This window comes from Balaenoptera physalus (assembly GCF_965194825.1).
Source record: "Balaenoptera physalus genome assembly, chromosome: 12".
Classification (NCBI taxonomy): Eukaryota; Metazoa; Chordata; class Mammalia; order Artiodactyla; family Balaenopteridae; genus Balaenoptera; species Balaenoptera physalus.
In genome coordinates, this window is record NC_138897.1 from 49,870,166 (window position 1) to 49,880,686 (window position 10,521).

At 42.4% G+C, this 10,521-nt stretch overlaps 1 pseudogene across 1 annotated transcript; it reads left to right on the forward strand.

The window, feature by feature from the left end:
- The first annotated feature begins 520 nt into the window (after positions 1–520).
- On the forward strand, positions 521–8,878 carry LOC309640157 (peptidyl-prolyl cis-trans isomerase A pseudogene; annotated as a pseudogene). Its single transcript has one exon. The product of its transcript is annotated as a peptidyl-prolyl cis-trans isomerase A pseudogene (transcript).
- Positions 8,879–10,521: the final 1,643 nt, after the last annotated feature.

The window sequence follows — 10,521 nt, forward strand, 5'->3', positions numbered from 1 at the left end:
CAACGAAGTAGAACCTCTAGGGAACTTTATATCAAACACATTAGCCTTCAGGATTTGTAAAAAATAAGGATTCTCAGTAAAACCCTGAAGCATTACCGTCCAGATGAATTGCTTTTCTTCCCAAGTGAAGACAAAAACGTATTGCTAGCTTCATCAACTGAAATACTAAAGAATGCACTGCAGGGCTTTCCTGGTGGTGCAGTGGTTGAGAGTCTGCCTGCCAATGCAGGGCACACGGGTTCGAGCCCTGGTCTGGGAAGATCCCACATGCCGTGGAGCAACTAGGCCCGTGAGCCACAACTACTGAGCCTGCTCGTCTGGAGCCTGTGCTCCGCAACAAGAGAGGCCGCGATAGTGAGAGGCCCGCGTACCGCGATGAAGAGTGGCCCCCGCTTGCCACAACTAGAGAAAGCCCTCGCACAGAAACGGAGACCCAACACAGCCATAAATAAATAGAAAAATAAACAAATAAATAAATAAATAGATAAATAAATATAAAAAAAGTAAAAAAAAAGAATGCACTGCATAAATCGATTACAGTAAAGTATTTGCGTCTGGTGGGAATGGATGTGAGTAATGTATGAGGGTTAGAAACAGCAGGTTGTCGGGGAGATAGCAAGGTTTTTTATTGCTGGGAGGTCCTAGACAAACCTGTACCCTCACCCTTTAGGTTTTCTCACCAGTAAAACAGGAGTGCTACAAGGATTAATACTAGGGATGATGAGGACTTAAGCCTTGTAATCTTCTATTACGGGCTTTATGCCTTGAAGGGATTCTTTACTTACAGGATGTTGATTAATTCTGGGAAGAGGTTTTGAGGGATCTATTTGAATCTTGATGGGAGTTGTGCTGTGAATTTTTCCAATATCATTTGGAGATTTTGCCCATAAAGAGGGTGGTAGCTGATTCAATAGGGACAAATGATCGGTGTTTCCAGATCTACTCTAGTACTGTTAGAGATGGAACAAATAAAATATGTCAGAGTCAGGTTGGCTGCTTTGATGACTTATCTCCAAGTTCTAGAATGATTCCCCCTTTTGGGAGAAAGCAATTCCAGCATAATCCTTCTCTAGGAGGTCTTGCCCTAACAAATGGGGCAGAGGAACTAAGGAGAAAGGGGTGTGTATCTCTCAAAGAGCCTAAACAAAAGGGAATACATTCAGAGACAGGAACCTCTTGAGGTTCATTAGAGATCCCCACGATTTGAACAGGGGTTGCTTTATAGTAGTGGGGTTGAGGACCAAGAGTGTGGCTCTGGTGTCAGTTAGAACTGGAAGAGATTCATTCCCAATATGGAGAAATGTCTCTCCAAGCCAGTTAAGAGAGAGGATTGGGAAGAACCCCTACAGTTCCTTTGAGTCTTGTCATTGAGAATTGGGAGGACAGTGGAAAGGCTGATTAGAGCACTGAAGGTACCTGAAGCATTTGAATTTTTAACAATCTCTTTTCCATTGTCCTGGTTCTTTGCAATAATAGCTGAAACTAGAAGGGTTTTGGTTTCATTTAGGGACCTTCATTTGGAGTTGAAGATTAAGAATTTTGGCAATCTCCCTTTTCATCTAGAGTGAGAGAGAGCTGCTTTGCCAGATTAACTGAATCTGGAGTGGACATAGTTTCCCATTCCATTCTGGTCCTTTTTACTAGAAGGGAAAGGTCCCAGTTCAGCCCATTAATAAACAGAGTTAAAAGCTACCCAGGTGGCATCAACATTTGAAGGAAGACCTGAATTTTCTTTAAAAACAATCCGAAGTCAATTGTAAAGTCATGAACAGGTTCGTCAGATTTTTGTGTACAAACCTGAATTTTGTTCCAATCAACAGGCTTTGGAAAAGCCTTGGAAATCCCTCAGTGAAGTCGACTAGTGAGAGCTCAAGCCTGATCACGTATGAGTTAGTGGGCTGGTCTCCCAGTTGTAATTTTAGAGACATTCAGGATTTCCCCAGTGAGCTGTTTTCATCCAGTGTTTGGCCTGACCTTCACTGAGAAACGTATGAACTAGCTGATGTAAGTCAGAGAAACGAGGCTGGTAAGTTTGAATGACTCTATTAAATCCCTCAGCAAATCTGGAGAATCCTTAGTTACTTTGCCTAAATCTTTGACTATGGCTCACAGTTCAGCTTTCGTCCAGGGAATATAAGAAAGTAAGGCTTTAGCCTCTGGATCCTCGGAAGGCTTAATTTTAAAGGAACAGGTTCTGATAGATTCAGAGGAAAAGGGAGTGGGGAGAGTTTCAGGGGAAAAGGGAAATTTGACAAGAAAATTCATATTGGGGAGGACAGGGGGGTGGAGAGGAGGTGTAGGTGGCATAGAAGGGAAGGAAGAAGATGGTGCCAGAGGCAGAGTCTGAGGCACAAAAGCTGGGGAAGAAGAGCCTGAGGCTTGATAAGCCATTTTATCTTTCTTTGTTTGCCTCAGTTAATCTTGAAATCTTATTTTTTAGAGAGGCAAAGGTTCTTAAGAACATTTAGAAGCCTCAAAATACCAATCGAATTAGGTGCTGCATTCAGTTTTGGAAATTTTAGAGTTAAGTAAGTTTGGGGATTTCAAAAGTTCCCCATAATGGCCATTGACATTCTAAATTGTCTTTAGTTAGGTCCGTCCTTTTAGTTAGAAAGGCACGTAAGGAAGGACGGTGGTCTTCAAACATAAAATTGGCCGAGGTCCCTGTAGAGAATACAAAATGTGAATATGAAAATATTTAGATATCTGGGATCCCATTTTTCAGAGGTTTTTCTCTAGAGTAAGGGAATAATTTTCAAATAGACTTACTGTTCAAATAGCTCAAACGACCTAATACCAGCCAGTTCTAAGGGACAATCTGGTCCCCAAGGAGCCAGACTAAAATCTTAACAGGACAATTCCAATAGAACAGCCCCTATTTCTGATGGAATTGGGTTGAAGACAGAACCGGCACAGCTCCAATGAAACAGTCTCTGTTCCTGATGGTATGGGCTGAAGTCTAGCCAGTTCCAATGCAGTCTGATTTCACAATCATGCCAAAGTGCCAAACGAGTACTTGCATACAGAACAAGGCCTTAACCAGTAAGGATGAAACTTTAAATAGATGCTGACTAAGACCTGAGAGCTTCAAAAAGCAAAGAAGGCAGAAGTTGGGATCCTGGAGAAAGACTTACCCTCAAATCCCAGAGTCGGCAAGAAAAGCAATGAGCAAAAACAGGTTCAGTGTGAGCACTGCACCTGTCTGCTCAGCAGTCTTGGAGTCATTGGGGGTCTTCTCTGGTCCCTGTACAGGCCACCAAAATGCTGACCTAAAACAAATAGACTTCCAGTTATTTCTCTAACAAAAATGGATATTTTTGGGCTCAACGAAGAATTGCAATTTGGGGTCTGCAATCATGGCAAGCCACGTGCAAGTCCCCTACATCAAGGAGAGGACAACTCTTTTAAAGAGGGGCAAAGGAAGTTGGGAGGGCTACCGTAAACAAAAAGTCCATTGGAGGAATTGAGATTTCGAAGTATAGTGGCTTTTCGTTGGCTGAGTTGTGACAACCTCTTATCAGCTGAGCTCTTGCCAGGCCAGAAGAGGAAGCCTTTCTTCTCCTGTTGGGCTCTGCTTTCATTGTAGGGCAAGAGAGCGCCCCCTCTGACGTCCCAACTCTATATTAATTGAAGTTTCTGTTTATTAATTTTTTATACTCAAAGTCCAAAAAACTCTGAGAATGAAATCCATTTGGTGGCAAAACTGCCCTATCCTGACCTAATTTGACTGCACAACCATGATTGAACAGATGGAAGGCTATGCAAGCTCCTTAGCACTTAGCGTGGTTAGCAATACACTTTGTGGCAGAAGTTTTTTTTTTGGCTGCACTGGGTCTTCGTTGCTATGCGCAGGCTTTCTCTAGTTGTGGCGAGTGAGGGCTACTCTTCCTTGCGGTGTGCAGGCTTCTCATTGTGGTGGCTTCTCTTGTTGCAGAGCACGGCCTCTAGGCATGTGGGCTTGAGCAGTTGTGGCTCACGGGCTGTAGAACACAGGCTCAGTAGTTGTGGCACACGAGCTTAGTTGCTCTGCAGCATGTGGGATCTTCCTGGACCAGGGCTCCAACCCGTGTCCCCTGCACTGGCAGGCGGATTCTTTTTTTTTTTTTTTTGAGTTTTGAGTATTTATTATATTTGATTTTAATAAAATAAATTTAATTTTAAGTTTACATACTTTAACTTTTAAATAATGGCTGAGTTTCAACAATCAGTTGTCAAAATTCCTGTAAATTTTGGGAATTCCCTGGTGGTCCAGTGATTAGAACTCCGAGCTCTCACTGCAGAGGGCCTGGGTTCAATCCTTGGTCGGGGAACTAAAATCCCACAAGCTGTGTGGCACGGCCAAAAAAAAAAAAAAAAAAAAAATTCCTGAAAATTTGACAATGAGCCCTCGTGGGCCAATATGAACCAGCTCCAGCACTGCACCGTTCGCCATCCTGCCTTAATGAACAGGACCAGGATTTTATCTGCTTTATTGGCAGGCAGATTCTTAACTGCTGAGCCACCAGGGAACCCCTGTGGCAGAAGTTTTAATGTGTTTGATTATGAGACATTGCTACAGTTCCTGCTGGGAGCGTTTTACATTTGTTGGGTTTTCACTGTATTCCTTTTCAAAATCTGAAACATTCTGAATCCTGAAACACAGCTGTTTTCAAAGAAGAGATTGTGGATTTGTATTTGCAGACAATTCTTAGCCTTGACATCTGCAAATATCAACATTTATCAATACTTTAGGAATTGAATCTTTATCTCAGTTTTACCAAGAGGTCTTTGCTTCTGTCCAATATACTTTTCAAAATTCTGGTTATCTGCCTCTATAGCTGCTCAAGGAGTGGCTGCTCAAGGTCACAGTCTTCTCATGTCTGTGCTTCCTCTTTATTCTATTTCCAAGTCTAATTATATTTTTTGTGGGGAAGAGTCACTCCTGTCGGGGTCTGCGTTATAAATAGAGTTTCCCTTTACACGGGTCCTGGATGTGTCCCTGTAATGCCATTGACCGAGTCTCCTGGAGTAGCATCTCAGAGGTTTACCCTTCATGTTCACTACGTTGTCAATTTCCCAAATAGGGATTCCATTAAAAATGTAAATATTAACAATTGTAAGGAAAGAGGATCTGGAGTCCTGGCTTGAAAGAGAGTGTTAGTGCTTCAAATAAAACATTGCATCATTGGTGACTTTGTTTAACATTGGAATTCATTAAAAACATGTTTCTAATTAAATAATTCCCAAGCTGAGGCCATGCTGGTTAACTCTGCCTACTCTATTTTGCATATTAGTTTAGTTGCTTTGATGATACACATTGCTCAGTTTTGGCAGGATATTATTACATTGTTTTCTGTAATTAAACTGTCATGCAATATTGATTAAAAATACCATGCAATGTTAGCTCTCTAAATTTTTCTTCGTTTTGAAATAATTTTAGAAAGGAACCTTTGATCCAAATATTTGCCTAGTAAATATTATTGGCAGCCTATTATGTGACAGGCCCTCCCATTGGGAGCTGCAAAGGTGAATGAGTCGCAGTTTCCTGTTTTTAAGATACTCATATGCTGATCAGAGGAAGAGATGTTAGAAACACATATGATTCATACTAAAATTGGGCTTTGTTGCGTAAGATACACAACCCTATAGGGCAGGGAAGGTGGTATCTGCATTTGACCATTGGGTTTGCCCCGTGTACAGCTCAGTTGTGGAGTTTCATTCAGAATCAAAATCAGTGTCTCTTTTGCTTCTATTCACATTTAACCTTTTCAATTAGCAGACAGTGTGCTAATTGAAAGATCACTCAGGATTCTAGTCCCAGCTCTGCCACTAACTTTCTGACTGATAGGGGCCCCATCAGAGTCACAGGCTTATTAAAAATGCATATCCAGTGACTATAGTAGATAACACTGTATCGTATAATTGAAATTTGCTATGAAAGTAGAACTTAAATATTTTCACCACACACACACACAGGTAAATATGTGAGGTGATAGATGTTTAACTCCATGGGGGTATCATTTTACAGTACATACATATACCAAATTATATCTTACAATTTAATTGCCAGTTATACTTCAGTAAAGCTGAAAAAAAAAAAAAAGCACATCCAGGCTTTTTTGCAGACGCCGCCACCCCGGAACCTCCCGCGCTGCCCAACCACGGTCAACCCTACCGTGTTCTCTGACATCGCTGTCGGCGGCGAGCCCTGGGGCTGCGTCTCCTTCGAGCTGTTTGCAGACAAAGCTCCAAAGGCAGCAGAAAACTTTCGTGCTCTGAGCACTGGGGAGAAAGGCTTTGGTTATAAAGGTTCCTGCTTTCACAGAATAATTCCGGGATTTATGTGCCAGGGTGGTGACTTCACACGCCATGGTGGCACTGGTGGCAAGTCCATCTGTGGGGAGAAATTTGATGATGAGAATTTCCTCCTGAAGCATACGGGTCCTGGCATCTTGTCCGTGGCAAATGCTGGCCCCAACACAAACGGTTCCCAGTTTTTCATCTGCACTGCCGAGACTGAGTGGTTGGATGGCAAGCATGTGGTCTCTGGCAAGGTGAAAGAGGGCATGAATATTGTGGAAGCCATGGAGCGCTTTGGGTCCAGGAATGACAAGACCAGCAAGAAGATCACCATTGCTGACTGTGGACAAAGCTAACAATAAATTTGACTTGTGTTCTATCTTAACCACCAGAGAACACCCCTTCATCCCCGTCTGCTCAAACTATCCTATAATCTTTGTGCTCTCATTGCACTTCTTTGGGTTCCATATTTTCCTTATCCCCCTCCAAGTTTAGCTGAATTGCAAAGTTAAGTTCACGGTTATGAAATAAAAACTAAACAACCAAAAAAAAAAAGCACATCCGTAGGTCCTACCCAGATCTACTGAATTAGAACTCAGGGGCAGGGCCTGGAATCTGCATTTTAAACAGGCACCACAGATCAACTATACTGCATTTGAAAAGTAAAAATTTAAAATAAAATGAACAGGCACCGCAGGAGATTATTACACAGGCTGAAGTTTGAGAAACACTGGACTGCAGGGCTGTGTAAAGTCTTTTCCAGATCCACAAATTGGACGCAGTGGGGTTGCGATGCAGCAGCCATCCACGTCTTCCTGGAGCTACCACACCCTGCAGCTCCGCCCACATCTTCTTCTCTTCAGTTAACTCATCACAGAGAAGATTGAAGGAGAGAAGGGAAAGCAGCAGGAGTAGGCCCCATGGGAGCCTGAGCCACTGGCTGTGTTTGGACAGTTCGCTGTGCCTTTTGGACCTACTTGGGTCTGGTTACACATACACCAGGGGCTGGCAAACCACAGCCCATGGGCCAAATCCAGCCCGACCCCTGTTTTGTAGCTTGCATTCTTTGTGAACTAAGAATGGTTTTTACATTTTTAAATGGGAAAAAATCAAAATAAGAATAACATATCATACCCATAAAATTATATGAAATTCAAATTTCAATGTCAATAAATTAAGACTTCTTGGAACACAGCCACAGCTCATTCATGTACATTTTGTTTATGGCCACTAAATTTGCTCTGAGTGCCATGTGCCGAGGCTGGTCTCAGCTAATGGGGGGATTCCATTTTCTTTGTCGGTGACTGACCGGGGGTAGGTATGTGACCAAGGAGAAATCAGAGAAAGTCTTCTAGGGGCTCCAGGGAAACATCCTCCTCCCTTATAAAGTGGTACAAAGAGATTTCCTTAAATCTTTGAACAATGTCATCCGAGGGCATCCTGCTTGGATTTTCTTCAGTTGCCGTCTTGCACGGGGAAAAGTCCATGAACAGTGGAGATATTGAGCTGGAACTCTGACACAGCTGGTATATATATTTTTTTTCTCTCTTTTTCCTCTCTTGCCAACAACATCAAGAATGCTCCAAAGTTATTGCACCTTTCTGATTAAGAACATTCTGGGTAAAATGATTTCTGACTTGTGGTCTAGAAGGAGAGAAAGTATGCTGTGGATATCTTGCATTGCAAGAAAGACAGAGCTGGGTTATTATAGGTGTTGACATCTCCTATGAGCCCCACTTACAAAACTGAGATTAAGTAACTTGCCCAAGTTCACATAGCTGGTCAGCATGGATCTGAACCCAGCAGCCAAGCTCCAGCACCTGTGGTGTTGACCTCTGCACACCACTGCCCTCTCCTCGAGGTCTGGATGAGGCCGATGCTCTCTCTCACCTCCCACCTCCTTTTCAGGGTGGGTCTGATAATCAGGCATGGACAATCAGTGCGTTCCATTCTCACGGCCAGAGTCACTGGTTCAGGTGGGATATGTGACACAAGGTAGGCCAGGGAGTCTCAACCCCAAGGCTTTTCTGGAACTATTAGAAAAGAGAATCTATGTCAGATGAAATAGCCAAACCAACAGGTTGTACACCTGAAGCTGCTGTTGGCCATCATTCCACCACAGAGAGAGAGCCAACACAGGACTATGCAATCGAAGGAAGGAGACAGACAGCTCCTGCTGACATATGTGAGTCTGCATCTAGCCAGGCCTGACAGCCTTTTCTTTCTTTTCCTCCCTTCCTTCTTTCTTTCTCTTTCTTTCTTTCTTCCTTTCTTTCTTCCTTCCTTCCTTTCTTTCTTTCTTTCTTTCTTTCTTTCTTTCTTTCTTTCTTTCTTTCTTTCTTTCTTTCTTTCTTTCTTTCTTTCTTTCTTCCTTCCTTCCTTCCTTTCTTTCTTTCTTTTCTTTCTTTCTTTCCTTCCTTCCTTCCTTTCTTTCTTTCTCTCTCCCTCCCTCCCTTTCTTCTCCCTTCCTTCCTTCCTCCTTTCCTTTCCTTTCCTTTCCTTCCTTCCCTTTCTTTTCCTTCCTTTCCTTTCTTTTCCTTCCTTTCATTCCTTTCCTTTCCTTCTTTTCCTTTCCTTTCCTTTCCTTTCCTTTCCTTTCCTTTCCTTTCCTTTCCTTTCTTTTCTTTACCCCCAAGATTTGCTTGCATCAGCTTGTATTTTTTCTTTCACAACCACAACCCATGGGTAATACAGGAGCCATCAACATTCTTCAGCAGATGAAGACCTAAGCAAGTGCTGAGACCTTGGGGATACATAGTTGCATGAGAAGTGGACTGTGTCCTCACAAAACTAAACAAAGTGAACTGTGGATTACAGTAGAGTGTGCCACGGGCCATGCTGTGGTGTGTATAGAGTGTGATGGGGAGAAGGGGTCCTCGTTTAGATTGAGGATTTAGGAAAGGCTCCCAGAAGCTAAGTAGGAGGTAGAAAGAAGGACATTTTAGGCAGAGGGAATAACAATATAAAGGCAAAGAAGTGTCAGCTAGCATGTTATCCTTAATTCTGGAGACCACGAGTAGTTTTTTATGGGGCTGGTGCAAAGGGTGCCTTTTGAAATGTGTTGGCAGATAGGCCCAAGGGTAGGGAGACATCAGATCATGAAGGACCTTTATCTTTCAGATGGAAAATCATTTAAAGATTTAAGCAGGGAGAAAAGGTGGTTAGGTTTGTTAGTAAGATGATCACCTTGGCTCTAGTGTGGAGGATAGATGGAGAATAGGCAATGTTCTCTCACTCATGAGACTGTGAACATCTCTCTTTAATTCTGTTTTTCACAGCAATCTGATTGCCAACATCTTGACAGAAGGGCCATAGTAAAAGTGAGAAATCAGTATCAATGTCAGAGAAAAAGCAAACCAAACCAAACCAAAGAAAACAAGTATATCCTTTCAGCCCCAAGCAGGGCTACTATTTGAATACACAGCAATTAAATTTCGAATGAAAATCATTGCTACCAAATCAGTCTTAGTATGAGTGTTGGAAACTCCTTTCTCCTTCTGTGAAAAGGTTTTATTTCTTTTCACTAAAACTTAGAGAACTCAGGGGTTTATAGGATTCATTCAGGAGCAGTTCACTATAGGAATGTGTTAGTGGAATGGGCAGTGAAACGCCATCATTTGATCCCAAGAAAGCCTGTCATTTGATTCCATTTACAGTGGGTAGCGCACATCAGTGGGCGGTGTAGCCCGGGGCTGTGACCTACTTTGCGGCTGATGTCTTCCACTGTTCCTGGGAGGGAGGTTATTTTTGTTTCCGCTCATCTCTTATACGCACACAGGAAACATAAGCATCTGATGCTCCCTGAAAACATCCCGATAGTTCTAGGGCAAAATGGGCTTCAAGGTTATTTAATTTATGCCTCTTAAATCCTGACAATTTTTTCCCCAAGTGAATTATATGCAGTATATAGAACTTTTAACCTTTTACTCATCTTTTCCTTACCATCACTTTTTTTTTTTTTTTTAAGAAAATATTCCAAGGCTTAAGTGGCTGACTATGAACTCCCAGCTTTTGTGCTCCTGGATATAATGTTTGTTTTGTTTTCCTGAAAGATTGCACTAAAATCCTCTTTTCTTGATATGTGTATTCTTTTTTTTTTTTTTTTAAAGATTTATTTGATTGATTGATTGATTGATTGCTATGTTGGGTCTTCGTTTCTGTGCTAGGGCTTTCTCTAGTTGCGGCGAGCGGGGGCCGCTCTTCATCGCGGTGTGCGGGCCTCTCACTATCGTGGCCTCTCTT